At 37.0% G+C, this 20,544-nt stretch overlaps 1 protein-coding gene across 3 annotated transcripts in view; it reads right to left on the reverse strand.

Moving 5' to 3' along the window:
• Nucleotides 1-20,544, reverse strand: part of TBL1X (transducin beta like 1 X-linked) — a 381,972-nt gene that overhangs the window by 124,164 nt on the left and 237,264 nt on the right. For 2 of the 3 annotated variants that reach the window (XM_072614421.1, XM_072614422.1), the window contains 2 exons: nt 19,314-19,406; nt 10,847-10,940 (listed from right to left, as the gene is read on the reverse strand). The gene's annotated coding sequence lies outside the window, so the exon portion shown is untranslated. The remainder of the gene's footprint in view (nt 1-10,846; nt 10,941-19,313; nt 19,407-20,544) is intronic. The other variant, XM_072614423.1, reaches the window with a different exon arrangement.

Genomic DNA, 20,544 nt, shown 5'->3' on the forward strand with positions numbered 1-20,544 from the left:
GAGGGGGAAAAACCTGTTAGATTTGATAATTAAATGATTGTTGGGAAGTTAAGCAAGGGAAGAGATGATGTCTGAAGATGGATGGTGGAAGACTGATGAGTGAGAGGAAAGGGAGCAGAAGGAACAAGGAGAATAGCTGAGAAAGGGAAGAGATGCAGGAAGATAGTTCTAGACTAGGACATAAATCACATATGGTTCCTTCCTTAAACAAAAAGTTCTGAGAGTAAAGAGAAACAGGGAACTTAAGAAAGATTCTCTCTACTCTGTGTCTCTCATCCCACAAAAGGCCCTAAGAGAAAAGACAGAGGCTGAAGAAAAAGATGCTACTTGACTATGCAAAAAGCAAAGAGCTGTCGATTATGGGGGAAAGCGATTACTCTAAGGACAGTCTTTAAGACCGGTAAGGGAAGGAGAGTTCAATTCCAGATTCAGATACTTACTAGCTGTTGAACTTTGGACATGTCACTTAATCTATCTGTCTTGGTTTCTTCATATGTAAAATGGAGTAATAAAACTATCGACCTCTCAGAGTTGTTGTGAAGATCAACTAAGATAATATTTGGAAGAGATTTGGTCTCTGTGGCTCAGGTATCTCCTACTATGTGCTTGTCATCCTGAGGAATATCTGGTCACTGGACCCAGATGGCTCTGGAGGAGAAGTGAGGCTGGTGACCTGCACAGCCCTCCCTCACTCAAAACAAAGTCAAGCGCAAGTCATGTCATCATTTCTCTGATGGCATGGTCATCTTCAGGGACAAAGACAACAACAGCTTGCCACATAGCAGGTATTTAATAAATATTGATGGCCTGATTGATTGTGTGTGCCAACCTCACACTTGCTGGATTCCTTTTTCTTACATAATTTTATTGTTTGGGTTTATACTTGCCTGACTTTGGATGAGTAAAACATTTTATTGACTCCATCTCATCTTGAGCGATTACTCTGGTGAAGCTGGGGTGCTTCTCCTGTATCTAAGGAGGATCAAGTAGAAGGTGGTGGCAGCCTTTCATTTGGGAAACCCCTGATAACTGGAGGATAAGTTAACTGACTAAGCTCAGTCAGATTATATCACGAAGCGAGTAAGTTAAAGACACCAGACCTACAGCCTGTGGCATGATTTTTTTGTAAAGATACAAGACTATTTTCATTTTTATTACCACTGATGAAGAAATGATCAGTAGTCTTTCCAATATCCAGTAAAAAGAAAAAAAGATAAAATCTCTTTCCCTCCTAGCTGTTGTAGACAGGGATTACTTTCCCCTCCTCTCCCTGCCCCCAATTTAATTTGCAATCCCTGTAGGGAGAAGGGAAAGAGAGGGAAGAGTAAAGAGGTTTTCTGAACTGGAAGCAAGAAAACATTGGTTTGCAATTCCAGTTCTCCATTTGCTGGCTTGGTGACCTTTGTGGTTAATAATGAACAAAATTAATACAATTTCTTTATCATTGTTCAGTCATTTTTCAATTAAGTCCAACTCTTTGTAACCCCATTTGGGATTTTCTTGGCAAAAACACTACAGTAGTTTGTCATTTCCTTCTCCAGCTTATTTTACAGATAAGGAAACTGAGGCAAACAGAGTTAAGTGACTTGTCCCCAGTCACATAGCTACAATGTATCTGAGACTAAATCTGAACTCAAGTCCTCCTGACTTTAGACCCTATGCTCCATACACTGTACCACCTGGCTGCCCACAGTATATTTCTTTTTAAATAGAAAGTTACAATCTGGCTAGTGACAGTTCTGTAACTGCCTTCCCCTTACATTTCTTCTGTTCCTTCCCTCTCCTCCCAAATTTTCTACTAGTTCACCCCCTTCCCAGGGCTACTCTTACTCTCCCAAGTCCCCATCCCCTTCTCCTTCCCTCACCCTCTAACCTCCAGTTGTATTCTATCTCCTCACTGCCTTTTCCCTGACTCCTCCCCAGAGGCTGTTTTGCAATGAACAGTTTTGCTGGCTGGTATTCTGTTTCATGGGGTTTTTCAAACATGAGACTTGGAGACCGTAAAGCTTAATAATAAATGATCTTCCCTGATTTTCATTTGGCTGTTGGCAGCAAGTGTAGCAAGCAGCTAATAAGAAAGGTTTGTAGTAAGTACTTTGTAGTAAGTCCCCTGTCTTGTAACCCTGAAAGCCCTATGTAACTGAAAGTTACTATTTATACAGCTTTACGAGAGAGCCTGTCGCTAATTTTTCATATACCAGCTACATGTTGGGAAATCTTGTTTTAAAACCAACTGTTAAGAGGAAAACATCACTAAGAGACCACAAAATATGTTGCTTAAAAATAGTCTCCAAGAAGAGGCAGATCTATTTAAATTTTCCTTTGGTTGTTTCATCATTCAATATTTTAAGGACATTTTTCACACAAATTAATCACAAAGATTAAAAGGTTATAAATTGGTTGGCTTCGTTTAGTTACTTGGTCTCTATGAAATATTTATTCTAAGTACTCTGAAATTCTCGCTCTATAATCTAATAATAATAGCCAGCGTTTATATAGTCCTGGAAGGTTTCCAAAGTACTTTATACATATACGATCTCATTTGATGACTTCCAACAACCCTGAGAGATAGGTGCTATTATAACCCCCACTTTACGTTAGATTGTAAGCTCTTTGAGGTCAGGGACTCTCTTCTGCCTCTTTTTTTGTATCCCCTGTGCTCAGCAAAGTTCCTGGTACGTAGCAGGTGCTTCACAAATTTTTATTGAATTGAAGAAACTGAGACAGACAGGTTAAGTGACTCGTAGCTAGTTAAGTGTCTGAGAGGAAATTCGAACTCAGGTCTTCCTGATTCCAGGTTGAATACTCTATCCATTGCACCACCTAGCTAATTTTTAAATTCCAGATATATTTCAAAAAAGACAAATTAAGGTACCATTGATTTTGAAACGTGTTATGAGGCGAAAGCAGTGAAGAACGCTTTGGTTTAGACAACAGTTGCCTTGCTCTAGCTTGAACAACTAATGATTAACAAGTATTATTAATTACAAGCCTAAGTTCAAGTCTTATTACCTTGAACACACACTGGGCAATTCACTGATCACCTCAATTCTTGGGGTAACTCTGACTTAAAAGTTTCATGGCAGGTGCTGACTTGGAATAGTAGAGGGGGTTCCCTCAGTTATATGAATGAAATCATAGATCTAGACCATATCCTGTTAATGACTAGATTTCAAGTACCTCTAAAACAAAAAGGCTCGCAAAAATGTTTACCAGCCTTTATCAATATAACTGAATTCAGAGGATCAGAAGCTGGTTGGGGAGGAAATAAGCTTTTTTTATAGCACCTGTTATGTTCCAGGCACTTATAAATATTATGATGTGATTCTCATCACAACCTTGGAAAGTGGGTACTATTATTCCCATTTTACATGTAGGGAAACTGAGGCAAACAAAGGTTAAGTGACTTTCCTAGGGTCTCAGAGGCTATATCTGAACACAGATCTTCCTGACTCCTGACACAGCGTTCTATCCACTGTACCATTTAACAGTGCCATAAGGAAGACTGTATAAACTCTTTTGTCTTAAAGAGGAGGAAACTGAGGCTTAAAGAGGGGGGAAAAAGGCCTATCCAAAGTCACATGAATATTAAATAGAAGATCTGGGATTTGAATCCAGTTTTCAAATTTAAAATCTAATGCTCCTTCCATTTTACCAAAATGCCTCTCGAAGAGATGGTAACATTGTTTAACTGATGGGAATCCATTAAGTAGCATAAAGGGAAATTTTACCCCTACCAAAAAACTCCATTAATACAGTCCCTAATTTTTTATCAGAGGACAGAATGATAGACAGATAGACAGACAGATAGATAGAATGCTAGGCCTAGAAGACCTGAGTTCAGATCCGGCCTCAGATACTCACTGTGTTCTCCTGGGCAAGTCATTTAACCTGGCTGCCTCAGTTTCCATAACTGAAAAATGAAGTTAATAATAGCATCTATTTCCCAGGGTTATTATGAGGATCAAATGAGACCAACAGTTATAAGGTGCTTAGCACACTGACTGGCATATCGTAGGTACTATAACTAATTATTATTGCCTTTTATCATTACTATAATTATTAATCTCACTTCTTAAACTCAAGACATGGTTTCTTTTTGTTGTGAGCTAATTCCTTTCTTATCATGCATTACTTTTTTCTTCCTGGGTCTTATGGACCAGTGTTACTATGTTTGCTTTCCAACACTTAGCACAATACCTGGCCCATAGTCAGTGCTTAATAAATAAATGTTGGATTGGCTAATTATCCATATAATGCTGAATCTAGGATTGTGAAAAACAACCTCTAACAGAATAAGAATGTGAGAAGTTTTCTTTGTTGGAGTGCTTAAGTGTAGCATGAATCTAAGAGACTGTATACAGCTGCTGACAAAACAGATTGGTTTTGGCATCAGAGTATGCAGGCTCCCTTCCAGACAGATGCTTAATTATGTGTGTGACCTTAGGCAAGTCACTTAACTTCCACAACCCTCAATTTTCCCATCTGTAAAATGAGGGGGCGATTGGACTAGCTGGCCTCCCACCTCTTTTCTGGCTCTAAATACATGGCATGATCTGTGCTGTAACTTCTGTTGATTTGTCCTGTTTTGATTCTTTAGCATAACCAAAACAAAAGCCAAGCAGACAGAAATTAAAAGGTCCCTCATCGCCAAATACTAAATAAACACAGCCAGAAGTAAGCTACCATTTATGTCAGTGGTGTTCCTGTACTTGTATACACATGTGTGTTTTAAGATTCATAATTAAAGCAAATCACTCTGCAACTTAACTTTTCCATAGTTCATAGAATCTGGAAATATTTAAAATGCATAATGAAATACTAACTGTAGAAGCTACAACTACTCTATGGTTCCAGCTTCACTGTAAGTTATAAGGCGGATAGGACTCCCACGTTCTTTTTTCTAAATCCTGCGGCTCCAGTAACATCTGCCAGTCCTACAGTGAATAACCACAACTCGGTGCTGTGTCTTGACCACATCCCCTACCTCAGCCCCAGGTGGCCGCTAACTGAAAAGTTGTTTGGGAAATTCAAAGAGGCAGGAATAAGGCAACGATGTCCCACCTCTTCTCCAATTTTTCCTATTGACACAAATGGTGTGGATGGATCCATGCCCACCCCTACAAGTACTTGGTGTTCGTACATGGTTCTCAAGAATCCCCTTGGTAGGTAGGTAAGTTAGAGAGAAGAACACATGAATAACTCCCTTCCAGACCTGCTGGACTAGTGTAGAGCATACACCTTTGTACATTCTTAGAATGAACTTCGAAGAAAAGAGGAGAATGAGCTTGTGTTGTTCTCTGAATAAATTCACTTGATTTCCCTGAAACTTTTCCCACATTTTTTGGATGTTTAACAGCTTCCCTCCTGGAGCATTAGCTTTGTAAGGGTTCATTCTGGAGAGAAGGAAATCTAGCTCTCTTGGCTGGTAAGAAAACAGTAACTTGTTTTTCTCCTGAGACACACCAAACCAGTAAAATAAAACAAAATACAACTCCAAACCATCCAAGAATGCATATCTGAGGAAGGATAAAGTAAGAATAATGAAATAACGTTCATGAAAAAGAGTGGGTACTGTTTGTCTCAGTATATGGATTAAAAAGTTCAAACACACATAAACCATAAGGTAGGTTTGATTTTTATCTGTGAAGACTTGAGTCATTTTTCACCTAAGACTATCAGCTTCTTAGCCCCCAAATGATAATACAGATGATATCTCTTTGCAAGGAACTCCATGACGCCATCAAATTATTTGGTTATTATGGAACTTATCCAACATGGATATACTGCGAGGTATTACATTTCCAGGATGCAGTGAATTAGATCAGAATAAAGGCAAGGAACATAAGCATCTCTCTTCTTGCCAGTTTAAACACTTGGAAAAAGGAAATATTTTAGTGGCAGAGAAGCCTAAGTGGGTCTTCTTCAGAGGTGGCTGGGTTATTTAAGTTGGGGATAAGTTAAGAAAATTGGAGGGCAATTGACAGGACAAAAGAATTACAAAGATATCGTTTTTTATCCCTATGTACAATACAAAAAACCTGCCATTAATTACCTTAATTACAGAAAGTGACTGCTCATGGGCTCTTGTTCCTGTGAAGAATGTCCTAACTACATTAAAGAGACATTCTTCCTACGGATCATGGAAATACCTTGTTTGATTCAGAACCACTCTGCCATGGGATCTGCTAGCACCTGCATATTTTTTTTCCTATCTTCACGTATAAATGTGAACTCTTGGCACAAGTCAAGTTTACCCAAATGTGAATGTAGATGCAGATAATAATATCAGCTACTGACATCTGAGATTGTAGAAGGAAATTCTGTGTCACCACTCTGTTGTGGTTTACTTTGAAATGAGAGTCTAATTTTAGGTAGTGTAATTTTAATGGGCACCGTCATTAGATATCACCCACAATTTGTGGCATTTAATTCGACCTGAAAGAGTATTTAAGTTACAGGTTGTTCCTCTAAGAGACTGGATTATATTGTATGCTATATTAACATGCTCCCCAATCATTAGTATATGGAAGCTTAGTTTCAAGGGTCTGAGAGGGAGGAATTAAGTGGCAATTCTGATGATAATCTTGAATGAACACTTACTTGGATAATTTGCATGAGATATGTGCAATTACATACTGTAGCTCTCTTAAGGACAATTTAAAAATCATAAGACATTATAAAGTCTGTAGGTATTTGGCATCTTCTATGTTTTATGAAAAAATTTCAATATTTCAAGTACAACCAGATCTCAATAATCACAGAATGAATCGACAGAAGAAATCACAGAAATCCCTATTATCTGAAAACATATTTAAACCAATTGTTTTAACTTACTCCTCTCACTGCTTTTTTGATTAGGACTCCTAACAAGTAGCAAAATTGACTGCCTGCCATACCGACAAAAACTGAAGGATAAAAAAAAAAATTGTTTCTTGTTTCAAGGAAAAGAGTTCTAGGAAGTAAGATGAGATAATTAGCCAGTTTATGGAATGTACGTATCTCAGCCAAGAACACATATACTAACACATTCTCCTGATATGGACACAACCAATTTTGTTGAATGAAAAATTCTGTACATATTTCTTTCTATTTAGTAATCAATCTGTCTTTAAAAGATGTTATCCTCCTGAAAGATATTTATATATTGTTACACATAATTTTATTTACCTATGGGAATATTAAATGTTCTTAATAAATTATGACATTTTTCAAAATAAATTGGTGATTTCTTTGGTATTTTATAAATACTGTGTTCATCTTAGTAAAGAATGCTGGCTGCTGGTTGACTCACTGGTGGTATCTGGGCTAGAATTCTGATCCTAAATGCCATCCTAAAAGTAAGGTGGTTACTTTTTGGGCAAGAGGCAAAAAGATTGCTATCAGTGTAATGAAATGTTAGTTGGTGGGGGATAAGTGTGGAGGAGGAGAAGTAAAATGATAGGGCAGCAGCCAGTTCAGAGTGGTTATCTTAGCTCTTGCAGGTACCAGGATGTTGGGGGTTATTGATATGTCCATATCAGAAGGTATTAGATGTCCCAGGATCGGGTGTCTGAAGCATTTGGAGAGGTTGGGTCGGGAAGAGCAAAGGGGGAAAAGGTCAGCTATGAGCAGGAAGTGTGGGAGGAATCTCATATTCTTAGAGGGAAAGGAGTAATGGGACAAGCCATATGGATCTACAGAAAGTAATCAGACATACTACTTTACGAGAGAAGTCTCAGGGCTTGTATCTGGGGGGCAGGGTGACGTGTGCTTTTAGGGGAACAACTTTTACTAGATATAACCAAGTCTCATCACTGCAGACAAATACTGGAATGTAATAAATTGTTCCATGAATTACTATAATGAATATTATGCTAATTATAAGGCAAAACACGTTACTGTGCTCACCACACCCATAGGTAATTTGTCTATAGCTCTGAATATGGAATCTAAAGGAACTGGCCTGGGGAAAGTTATTTCTTAGGGGAAAATCAGACATCTGAGTACATAGCATAAGTAGAATTTATTCACTATCTTTCTCATTGGTCTGGAAATAGCTTAAGAAGGAGTAAAAATATTAAGTAAACAAAATATTTATTTAAATGATATTTATAGAAACAAACAATATAATAATATAACAAAAATAATTTATATAAATATAAAAATATGGATACAATATTAAAACAATATAGATAATATAAATTAATAAAGGTAATATAAATAACATATACATTTAAATGTAGAGTAAAAATTTTTAAGGTGATGAATGTTGGTTGGCATTTTGAGCATTTTAGAGGGAAAATATTTAGGTCTATATAAATTCAGGTTGGAAATTTAGAAGTCAAAAGGCAGTCATAATTATGAATTTATAATAATTTAATAAAGTATTCCTGAAGTACCAGATCATGCTCCCAATTTGCAAATAAGTCAGAAAAAATTTTACTAAATTTTTTTTTAATCAGTCCATGGGATTTTGTTTTTAAGAAAATCTGTGATGGGCAGCGTAGACTGGTAGATACAAGAAAGACATTGATGTAAACAAGCCAAGTGCAAGTCCTGTCTTTGACACATGCTGGCTTTGAGAGTCAGTGTCCTAAGCAACTAAGACCCTAAAGTTCACACAATAGTTGCCTATCTGCATTGGTAAAGAGGTTGCTCACCAGGAACTCCTTACACCAGTGAAATCACAAGCCCAACTTTAAAAAAATCAGTACTTTTCACCTAATTAAAATTTTGCAAATACATAGGTTTCCAGTATAGAATTATGTTTGTTAGTAAAGAAAAATACCCACAACACATAATTATATTTTTTTTGGTTAAATTTAAATGTTGATTGTTTTAAGTAATGGTGATTATTATTTTTAAATGGTATAATGAAAATATTTCCTAAATACCTCTCATAATTGTAATGGCCAAGTTCAGTTCAAGGGATGAGATGATAAAGGTACTCTGGAGTCACAGGGCTTAAGCTCAAATCCCACCTCTGAGTTTTACTACGTATGTGGTATTGGGCAAATCACTCTGTTTTAATCATCCCTTCATAGTCTGGGTCACTCAGTCAAGAGGCAGAGAATTATGGGGCAAAATGTTGTACACACAGTCTTGGTATCCTTTGGTTTTGCTGAACTTTAAAAACAAATTCTTACACAAGAGTTCCAGGAAGGGGGAATGTACACTGGAAGCAACTGGTGTAAAAAGAAAAAAAATTATCAACTGACCCCCTCTTTCCTCCTCTCCCCCAACTCCTGGACCAATCTCTCATGGAGAATTTTCACTTCCTATTACTGTCAAAAGAATCTGCTACAAATAATTTTGGAAGATCAAACACAAAATTCACATTGGTTTCTCATTTAACTACAACAGTAATACGATGGAACTTCTAAAATGAATTATAGTTTTAGACTCAAGAATTCCTACCTTTTGAAAATCTAAATGACCTTCTTCCCTGACTTTGTGAAGAATATGTGAAGAATAAAAACACAGTAAAGAAGAATGGACACACTGCAAACAAAATTAAACTACTTTGATTTAGCAAATCTACCCAATAGTTCTCTGGGTTGTTCCACAATCATAAATTCTGCTGAAAACAAGGTGAAAAAACCAGAAAACAAGAGCCCATGTAATATTAAATCCTACTCCAGCTTTCTGTCTTGTTTCTTCTCAGCTTTCCCAGACTTTAGTTAGGCTGTACATAGCTTGACACAAATTTATTTCTGTGTTTACAAGTAGAATGGGACCTGTTACTTCTTTCAGTACATTGGAAAGATTTAACTTTTCATCGGAGAATAATACTTAGTTACCTCAATAAATTCTGCCAAAAGTAATCTAAAACTTTACAGAAATATTTCAAGTTTGAACCTGTTTATAAATTATTATGGACCTAGTAAAATATGTATAGCAATTCAGAATGCAATTAACCAAAATTAAAGTCATGTATACAATATTAATTTATCTGGAACTTTTAACATTAATGACAATTCATAACTTTCATGTGATGTTTCTATCACAGGTGGAAGGCAGGTGGCACACTGGATAGAGCACAGAGCCTGGAGTCAGAAAGACTCATCTTCCTGAATTCAAATCTGGCCTCAGACATTTATTAGCTGCGTGACCCTGGGCAAGTCCTGTTTGCCTCCATTTCAGAGAAGGAAATGGCAAACTACTCCAGTATCTTTGCGAAGAAAACTCTAAATAGGGTCATCATGAAGAGTCAGACATGACTGAAAAACAAGCAAGCAACAGCAACAAATCCATGGTGAAGTAAGATCTTATTATAGGGTCACCAAAAATATCACTGATTTTTCTGGCATCAAAAAACAAAACAAACCACCTAAAGAACAAGTCTATGAAAAATCAATATATGGTATCACAATAACAACTATTATTTATATAATTGCAGTTTGCAGAAACACTCTAAAATCTCACTTTTTTTCTCACAACAGCCTTAAGTGGTAGGTGCTACTATTATTCTCATGAGGAAACTGCAGCAAAGGTTAAGTGCTCAAGTTCATATTGCCAGTATGTCTGAGGCTGGATTTGAACTCAGGTCCTCCTAACACGAAGTCTAGTATTCTACTCAGCAAAAGGTGCACACATAGTTTTGGTGACATGTGGTTGTTTAACTTTTTTGACTTAAAGTGAGAGGCTTAGCCATCACCTCTCAACTTATAATTGAGAATTGACTATATAATTCATAATGACAATTCCTACTAGATTCAGCAAAGGATACAATCAACAACCCTTGTGAGAGAAAATTATTTGAGGATCTTAAGAGTTAAGAGAACAGTTCTGTTATAATAAATTCTCTTTCAAATTATTGTCAAATAAAAAAGGATCAAAATGGTAGAGAGGTTGTGTTGATTACCTTTATGGTGACTTCATGTGTGGACCGTTTTATAAGTGAGCCTTCAAGGATCCAACAACATGAACACCACAGTGTCTGCTTGGAGGAGAGGTTCCTAGTGATAACATGAAAAATCAGAAAAAAAAACATCAAAAACAATTTCTGAGTTAATATGTCCCTGGTATTTTAAGGCACTCTCTTCTTGCCCCCCTCACCTCCCACTCCCTGCCATTTTCTCTTTACTTTTCATATTAGCTAGATTCTTTACTTTTGAGTTTTGATCCTATATCTGATTGGTTCATTCCTTCTGAGGTGTTGTTTGTTTTTTTAAAACTTCAACCCAATCATTCTTTAAAGAATTGATTATTTGGTTTCAATTGGTTTTCTGAAGATAGGAGACATTAACTTTTTTAAGTAAGGCAAGAAAAAACTGCAGAGTCTACATATGGGAGAAGAGATTCCTCATAACTGGATGAGGATTTTATATTTCTAATGTCAACAGTTGTAAATATTGATAAAGACAGTCTACAAAAAGTATGGTTTGACACTTCTGCCACTTTTTTTTTAGCTCCTATCACTGAAGAATTGAAAAGAGGTGAAATAAAAATGAGGCCCATTTGGTATCCTCTTGGTTCCATAGCAGGGAAATGAAGAAGCATTTATTAAGTAACGGGCATTTTGTGAAGGACTTTACAAACATGATATCATTTGCTCTTTAAGCTCAGTAATCATTGCATCCTTTAAAATATCAGTTGCAATTATTTCTTCCAGACAATAGAATGTATTATACTAGATATTTTAAAAATAAGCTAAGGTTAAACATTAGCTGGTTAGAGTTCTCTATTAAACTAAATTGCCTGGGACAACTGACTTAAAGTATAACTGCATGTTTCATACTGTTTAGAATTAAACTGCTTAGACCTCAGGGAGAAAAAAGACATCTCTTGTCCATCATGTTACAGAATGTGTCATACCTAAAAGGCCAATATTGGATAAGAATTATAATATATGAGTATATAAATATATATGTGTGTGTTTGTGTTTGTGTGTGTGTGTGTGTGTGTGTGTGTGTGTGTACTTAACACAAAAATGTTTGATTTTTAATCACCTGCCCTTCTGGTTCCAAATGGATGATAGGCTAGAGTAAATGGACTCCAAGAAAATCTAGCATGACCTCTTCACTTTAGAGAGGATGAAAGAATTTCTATGCAGTCCTACTGTTGCCCACTATAAACTTAACTTAATAAGGTTTTCCGATTTTTAATTTTTCAAAGGCATGATTATTCAGGTTCACACCAGTTATAAAGAAAGATACAGCTGTTCATCACATGTAATCATATTTTACTTCTATGTTCAGAAAACACTACAGGGATTTTTATCATTTATTTGCTCTCCCCTTTGAAGTACCAATCAGCACTTTCTGACTTCATTTTATAGTTTTCCCAGTAAAATTCCCATTGGCTATCTCAATGGGTTTAAAGTCACTCCTCTCATCTGCAAATTTACAGGAATTTATATAGCATACTCTTTCCTTAACTATCCCCAAAGCATCAATCCCAGCCCAAAGACACCCTTCCTAAATCTTGAGTCCCGCTTCACTGCAATTACTAATACAACTGCATTTATAGGCTTGATTATACAGCGAAATCTTTATATTGACATTTTTCTTAATTATATCTTTATTTGGTTCTTAAGAATTCTTTCCTACAATATACATATTAAGTAGTTACCCAGCATTTTGCTCGAGGACCTCAAATGAGAAGAAATGCTTCATTTCCTGAGGCAGTCAACTGTGTTTTTAAATAACTCTACCTTTTGTTTATCCCAACTTTTTATGCTCCAATAGATCTGTGAATTTGGATAGTTCAATACTTATCCAACAATACAGTTTACAACTGGTCCTTACCTGACATCCTAGTGACTCTTGTTTTACGTAAATCCCTTGGAGAGTCAGCTAAGCAGAGGTCCTATCTTGCATTCTCTTGACACTGTCTAGATACCACTGAAGTTGCATGGACAGTCCAATAGCCATCCCCTAGTCTATTTATTGACTGATTATTTTTCTCTTTATCATATATACCCTTTATATTTTTCCACTGGTTTTATTTACATTAAGAATGTCAGGATTATTGTTACTGCTATCTAACAGCTCCAGTTGTGTGAGCTTTCATTCATAAGTAGATGAGGATTTTAAATTTACATCAACAGATATCAATGTCTATAGACAATCAAAAAAATTATGATTTGACACTTCTGCTCCATTTTTTCCTCCTATAATTATAGAATAAAAGGGGGTGAAATAAGATTGAGATCTATTGGATATCTTTATCGTTTCATAGGTTGCCAAAACCAAAGCATCAATTTCCAAGTGGCCAACCTACACTGGTGTTGATCCTCTCTTAGACTGGTTGTCAGAAAGAAGACAGTCTGTTGCTGGGACCATACTTTCTAACATAGTAGAGAACCTTTCAGAGCTTATTCTCCAAATCTTCAGATTGTCTATGAACCCTTGATTTGTTAGCTCTGTCCTCTCCAACCAAGCGAACGTGTCTACTCCCAGTCCCACAGGTCATCCTTTCAAATAACTGAAGACTACTATTTTGCTCCTCCCAAATCTTCTCTTGTCCATGGTAAACATTCCCAATTCCTTCCATGAATCCTCATGAACTTAAGGGCCTTCATTACGTATTACTTTCATACTCCTCTGGATACTTTCCAGCTTATAAATGTCCTTCTTAAGAAATGGCATCCAGAAGTAAACATACTACTTCAGAGCATAGTACTCTCACCAAGGAAGAGCACAGAAGGGCTGTCATCTCCCTTGTCCAGAACACTGTGTCCCTTCTTAATGTTGCCTATGGTCATTGTGGCTTTTGTGGCTGCTATGTCATACTACTGACTCATGTTGAACTTGCAGTCCATTCACCCCTGACCTTTAACTTTTTTTAATTTTTAAAACATTTCTTTTTCATTATGAATTTAATAAACACCATAAAATATGAACATTTCAATATACAAAGAAAAACAAAAAAAGAGGATTGTGTATAAAAGGATGAGCTTTGGTCACAGACAATTTATTTTTGTCTACTGTGTAAATCTTGTTTTTGTTTTTTTAATTCGAATTTGAAATGGTGTGTTGTGGTAGGTGAAAGATGAAATAACTGAGAAAACAAAGGTTTGAGCTTCTGAGCATACTGATTTATTAAGCGATGCATGCCAAATGCCTAACAAATTGGGATCAGGCCTTCCTCTGCTTTGGCACTGAACCCTAAATATAGGGAGAAAGATTTTTATGCATAAAGACAATTCATCAAATAAGACCAATTTATTAAAAAAATAATTAGCCAGGATACAAAATTAGATAATCTGATTCCTAATTAGAAGAAAGATTAGGGACTCTGCAAATTGGGAGGGGAAGAGCAAAAACGTGCAATTCTTTGAAATCAGAAAAAGAGGTGCCCCACTCCCCACAAGTGTCTGCAAATAATCGAAGGTATATTGGAAACAATAGCTGACTGATCAGTATGTGGCCAGTTTTCAGACAAGACGTACAGACTGCTTGAGAGACACATAAGTGTGAGAAAACTCCTTGCATCAATCTTCAGAACTGACAGAGTTTATGGTCAGCATAAACTAGGTCCTTAGCGAAGGGTCTCTAAGTAGCAAGTAGAAGTGGTCCAGTTTCCCAGCCATGCAGGGGCTAGGTTCAAACAATGCAAAAAAAGTTTTCTGATAGTTCCTATAATTGAATAAAGTTTTCTTATTAGACAGGATTTAGACTAGACCCATAACTGAATAGAAAGGGAACTAAGCTAGTTCCAGAATTGAGTCACAAGATGGAAGTCAGTATGGTTCACTCAACTCCCACTACCACTTGCTACATTAATCCCCTTAGTATCTCCTTTTGAGCCTCCTTCTGCTCTTTTCCTTTTACTTATTTAATGATTCATTGATGCTCTTTCCCTTCTTTTTACAGTACCCCCCTAAAAAGAGCCCAAGAACAGTGGACAAGGGATATCTTCTCCCCTAGTCAGCTACAGAGAGGCACTCAATTACCACCTCTGCCCCAGATCTGGTCAGACTCTAAAAGGATAGAGACTAGCTTATAATTGTCCTTCTTAAGACATGGCATCCCAGCCCCAGGGCTCAGCCTGGCCCCAATGGTATCCATCTCACATCCCAGTGTCCACCTGCCAACATGGTATGAGCACAGCTAATGGCTTTCCGTAAGAGCCAGGGGACTTCAAAGGGCAAGGACTCTGTCCTCTGTATGCTCTAGATGGTGCCTGAGATAATGTGGGCAGGTACTCAATAAATATTAATTTATGAAAAACAAAATAAGCTTTCCTTTTTTTAAGCAAATAAGTATATTCAATGAAAATAAATCTACACATTGCCTGTGTATGATAATGTATGTCTCATTTTGCACTTCTAGTTCATCACTTGGTTTCCAAATTAACCGTGAAAACTTTTGGGGTTCAGCCCTATAACCAATTCTGAATGAAAAAACTATACTATCATCTACCACACTTCTTATCATCGTGGTTGCAAGAACATCGTAGGACTACCAAATGCTTTGCCAAAATATATGTGAGTGACTCCTATCTGCTCCTTAACTCTAAGTTCTTTTCTTTCTCTGTATCATGTTCTGCTGCCCTCAATTTCTTGACAGATCAAGATTTCTTGCTTCATCCTCAAGGTCCTTTTTGTTCTTTGTTTTTAACCTTGAAACACACACACAAATGGCATTTTCCCTGATAATCTGGAGATTAAAGAGATGTTCCTCAATTTCTTTTACCTTAACATTGAGAGAGAAAAACCTACACCTTGAACACAGATGATAGTCACTTGTCTTTGGTAGAAAGACAAAAATTACACATTCTACACAAGTCTAAGAAATCCCACCTGTTCTCCCTAATTGCTGGGAAGTGAGATCTTCAGTCCTTTATCTTTCTTGCCAGCAGCAACCCTAGAGAACTACTATTACAAAGTGCACACGGGTGTCTTCAATTTTAGAGTTTTTATTAGTGCACAGGAGAGTAGTACTTAGGACAAGTCAGAGTGGTTAATGAGATCTGATGAGATAAGGATAATTTCTATCTAGAAAAAGGGGGGAGATTGTGGAGGAGAGTTGAGAAAAGGCTCCATGGAGGAAGCTATACCTGAGGTGGGCATAGAAGTATTCTAAGAGATGAAAACTGAAGGGACTAGATGCCAGACCTAGTAACATGAACAGAGGCAGGATCTGGCAAGATAACGTTAGGAAATTACTTACTATCTAGACCATGTAATAAGATTTAGTATGAAATAAAGCTGGAAATGTATATGAGATACAGACTGTGGACAGCCTTGAATACCAGACCAAATGGTCTCTATTTTATTAGGCAAGGAGGAATAACCTATGTTGTTAAAGCAGGGGATTGACATGATGAGACATACATAATGCAAACATTATTTTTAGCAACATTATTACGACTGGGATGAGAAGGGGAAAATATGGAAGCAGGAGACCATCAACTGGGAGATTATTGTAATAATCCAGGTGAGGAGGGATGAGGCGCCTGATCTAAGGTGACAGCAGAGGGAATGTAATACTCACTATTACTAAAGAAAGTAATAGCTGGCATTTACATAATTCTTTGAGGTTTGCAAAAGCTTTACTATACATTATCTCATTTTATTATTTATTAATATTATATTATCTCATTTGATCTTCATAACAGTAGTGAGGAAGGAGCTATTATTAGCCCCATTTTAAAGATGAGGCATCCAAGGTTCTGAATTCAAATATATGTCTTGGTGTTATAGCTACTGTTCAGTCTTTCAGCTGTGTCCTGCTCTTCACAACCCCATTTGGGGCTTTCTCAGATTAGATACTAGGGTGGTTTGCTTAGTCAGCTCATTTTACAGAAAAGGAAACTGAAGAAATCAGGGTTAAGTGAGTTGCCCAGGGTCATAAAGCTAGTAAATGTCTGCGGTCACGTCTGAACTCAGGTCTTTCTGACTCCAGGCTCGGACGAATCACCCAGCTGCCTAGATCTTCTTGAGAGAGGCATTAAAATATGTGTTCCCATTTTCTTAAGGTACTCCCAGAAACCTTCTGGACTATCAAAATACGATGGTGCTAACAATGGCTACAGGAAAGACATAGGTTTTTCCAGCTTCTCCCTTAGGGTCATCTGGACTGGGGTTGAAATACAGGATTATTTCTCAGTTTGAGGGGGATACCAGCTAACTGGACCAAATCACTTCAAGCCTATACAAATATGCAACAGGAAGGGAATGAACTCTGAAGTCCCTTCAAACTCTTAAATAAACCGTCTAGTGGTCAACGAAATAAGAGCAAACTTGGGTCCCATGTACACCTGGAAATTTAGCTGAAGTATTACTGAGTAAAAATAAAATGAATTGAATTCTAGACTTTGCAAGGATCAATGATTTTCAAATGCCTTGTTACTAAACAGATAAAGGAACGCAGTGATTTATTTAAATACTGTAAGGCTATATTATTGTCACTGTAATCTTATCGTACACTCATAAATGTGTCAGAATTACATAGAACTGTTTCCAGTTTTATCAGCTTGTTTGTAAAATATCACTGTTGGCAACCAGCTCTGAATGAAGACCATTCATCATTTTACTTTTGTTTGATTATATTTCCCTGAAGATTCAGAGGCTAAACTCAACATGTGAATAGACAGGGGATTTCAATGCCCTTCTTAAGCAGTTCCAGCCTTCAACATTACAGAGACGACTTTACATGTATAAAGGTGGGGGTTGTTGCTGCTGCTGTCGTTCTGTTGTTTTCATAGCATTGAAAAAAAGAAAGAGGGGGGTCAAAGACTTTTGTTATGACAAAGAGAGACAGCCTTCAACACCAATGTTCTTCATTTTTATGACGCATTTAGGCTTTATCTGATTTACAGATATGGGATTAAAAGAAAGATTTACTTACGTCACAGGGTCTTGGATTGCTTTTGATTATTGGGAAGTATCAGCACCTAGTAAATTCCAGGTTCCAAAGATATTAGGGCTGATTTACTTAATCAGGAGCCTTAACAAACAAGTTCTCTTAGGAAAGAGGCATCACTTGTTCAAGATGTAAATCCAGTCTTTTGACTTTGGATAGCCAGAGTAGGAAAAGCCTCAATGACCAATCACGTTCATGTGCAAGAGGTAGAAAAGGGAATTTCTTAGGGAAAGTATACTGTTGATATGGATTGTGCTAATTGGCTTGGGGGGATGGGAAGGAACGTGAGACCAACTTGATGGAGGCAGGTAACTAGTGATGATTTATAAAAAGGATTCTGTTGGATTTTGTCTGGTAGTTTTCTAATTCAGACAGTAGGTTAACTTATTCAATAACAGGTAGTATGAGTAAGTGGCCAGTGCAGAGAGGTAGGGAGGGGTGAGACTGAGAATATCGTCAAAGTCTTACCATTAATAAAGGATTGCCAAGAAGTGACCAAAATAAATGCATTACACATGGTTATATGAACGTTTTAAGAGAAAGACATTATTCTGTCAGAAAGTCACCAACTAAAATATTTTCTGATTTTAGCTCCAATAAGACCAATTGGAGATGCATAAGTAATAAAAGGAACCAGTGATAGGATGCCCAAAACAAACAAAAAATTAAAAACAAGTAGCTTATTTTAAAAAGTTGCATGTGTGTGCACACACGCATGTGCTACATGAATATTTGATATGGCCAATGCAGAATTTGATTTGCTTGACTATATTTTTTTGAAAGGGATTTCATTTTTTTCAGTTTTCTGCCTTTTTATAATGAGGGGAGTGTGGGAAGGAGAGAAAAGATTTTTATTAAACACTAAATGAAATTTTAAAAAAGTCATTGCAAGTCAAATAAATCACAGCCTATATAGAACTTTGAGACAACATGGCATGGGGAGAGAATGCCAGCTTTGTGATAAGTTTGGAAAACTAGCATTTCTGCTTACATCCTATATGACCGTGGATAAGTCATTTAATCTCTCTAGGGTTAAGTCTCCTCATGCTGCAAATCAGGAAGTTGGACAACATTACTTCTAAGATCTTTCCAATTAAATCTACATGATTTAATGACCAGTTTGGCTTTGTCAGCTACTTAGGAGCCTGGATAGATATTCAGGACACAGTTATAGGCTTATAATCCAAAAAAACAGAAAAGAGAGGGTAGTTTCTGTAGAAAAAGAGCTGCATTAGAGAACCCTAGTTTCTGCTTCCACAACATGGAGTAGTCATCATTTTTTTATAGGCAAAAGAGTAGAATGCAGTCTGTTTTACTTTAGCATCACTAAGGAACTTTTAAAATCCATCCTCAATGGCATGAATAATATCCCCATTCCATGAGTGAAATTCCCAAAATCTGTTGGGGTATCCAAATTTAAGGATGACAGCATTGCTCAGGAGCCACAGAGGAGGCTTCTTTGGCTTCTCTTCCTCAAAGGACAAAGATTTAATGGCACTAGGGTTGAAACAGACTTACCTAAGTCTCTTATATGGGATTCCTTCCCCATTCGATGGGGATGCCTTCTAAAAATCCCTGGAAATAGTGGATTCCAAAAACAATGCACTGTTCCTGGAGAGAAAAAGCCTCAATTAGAAACAGCCTAAAAGAGAAGTTAGGGTCTTTTATACAGGCAAAAGGATGACACATTAACCTATCTTTACATAATCAACGTATATTTTACATTAGGTGAGACTGTTACATGGGTTAGCAATACCATCAGAGAGTGTGACTTGCAAAACTGTGAACCAGAAAGTTTCTCTATATAATGGGAGTGGGGAGAGGGAGGAAGATGAATGTACATCTATCTTAGACTTTAAATTTTGGGTTTTTTCAAATAAAAACTTAAACATCAAGCATGAACACTTCAATACACAAAGAACAAAAAAAAAATGGGGGAGAGATTGAAAATAAAACTGTAAACACCTGGAAAGGGAAGTCATGCAAAACAGAACCCACACATTGGCTTCCTGAAAACTCAGTTTCATTCTACATCATTAGACCAAGACCTTTTGTTGTTCATGGATACCATGATTTAGAGCTTCTGGAGGTGTCACTGGTCATTGTATTATAGCTCTAAAGTCTTTCTAAGTTTTTCTTCTTCACAATGCTGTAATCATTATATAAATGTTTCCCTGGTTCTGTTCACTTTACTCTGCATCCGTTCCTACAAGTGCTCCCAGGTGCCTCTGAATTCTGCCCCTTCTAGTGTTTCTTAAGTTACAATAATACTCCATTACATTTTAAAACCCTAGTTTATTTGGCAATTCCCTAATTGATGGGTACCCACGTTATTCCTAGTTCTTTCCTACCACAAAAAGTGATGCTACAACTATTTTTGTACAAACTCTCACACTGCTGAGCCTAGCAGGGTGGAGAGAAGAATGGAGCAGATGTAAGAGATGCTATGGAGGTAAAAGAGACAAGACATAGCAACTTAAATGGGGTCAAAAGAGTGAGGAGTCAAAGATGAAGGTTTTGAACTACTGGAAGGATGGCACCAGGTGTTGACAGAAAAAGGCAAGTTTCGAAGAGGGGTGGGTTTGTAGAGAAAGGAAATAAATTCCCTTTCTGACTTGTAAGTTTGAGGTGCCTCTGGGGCAGTCATTTTGAAATGTCCAAAGAGTAGTTGGTAACAAATGAATCTATGAAAAGAGATGGTAACTGAATTTATGAGAGCTGATAAGGACAAGACAGAAAACAGATTTGA

Source organism: Notamacropus eugenii, chromosome 5 (genome assembly GCF_028372415.1).
Source record: "Notamacropus eugenii isolate mMacEug1 chromosome 5, mMacEug1.pri_v2, whole genome shotgun sequence".
Taxonomy (NCBI): domain Eukaryota; kingdom Metazoa; phylum Chordata; class Mammalia; order Diprotodontia; family Macropodidae; genus Notamacropus; species Notamacropus eugenii.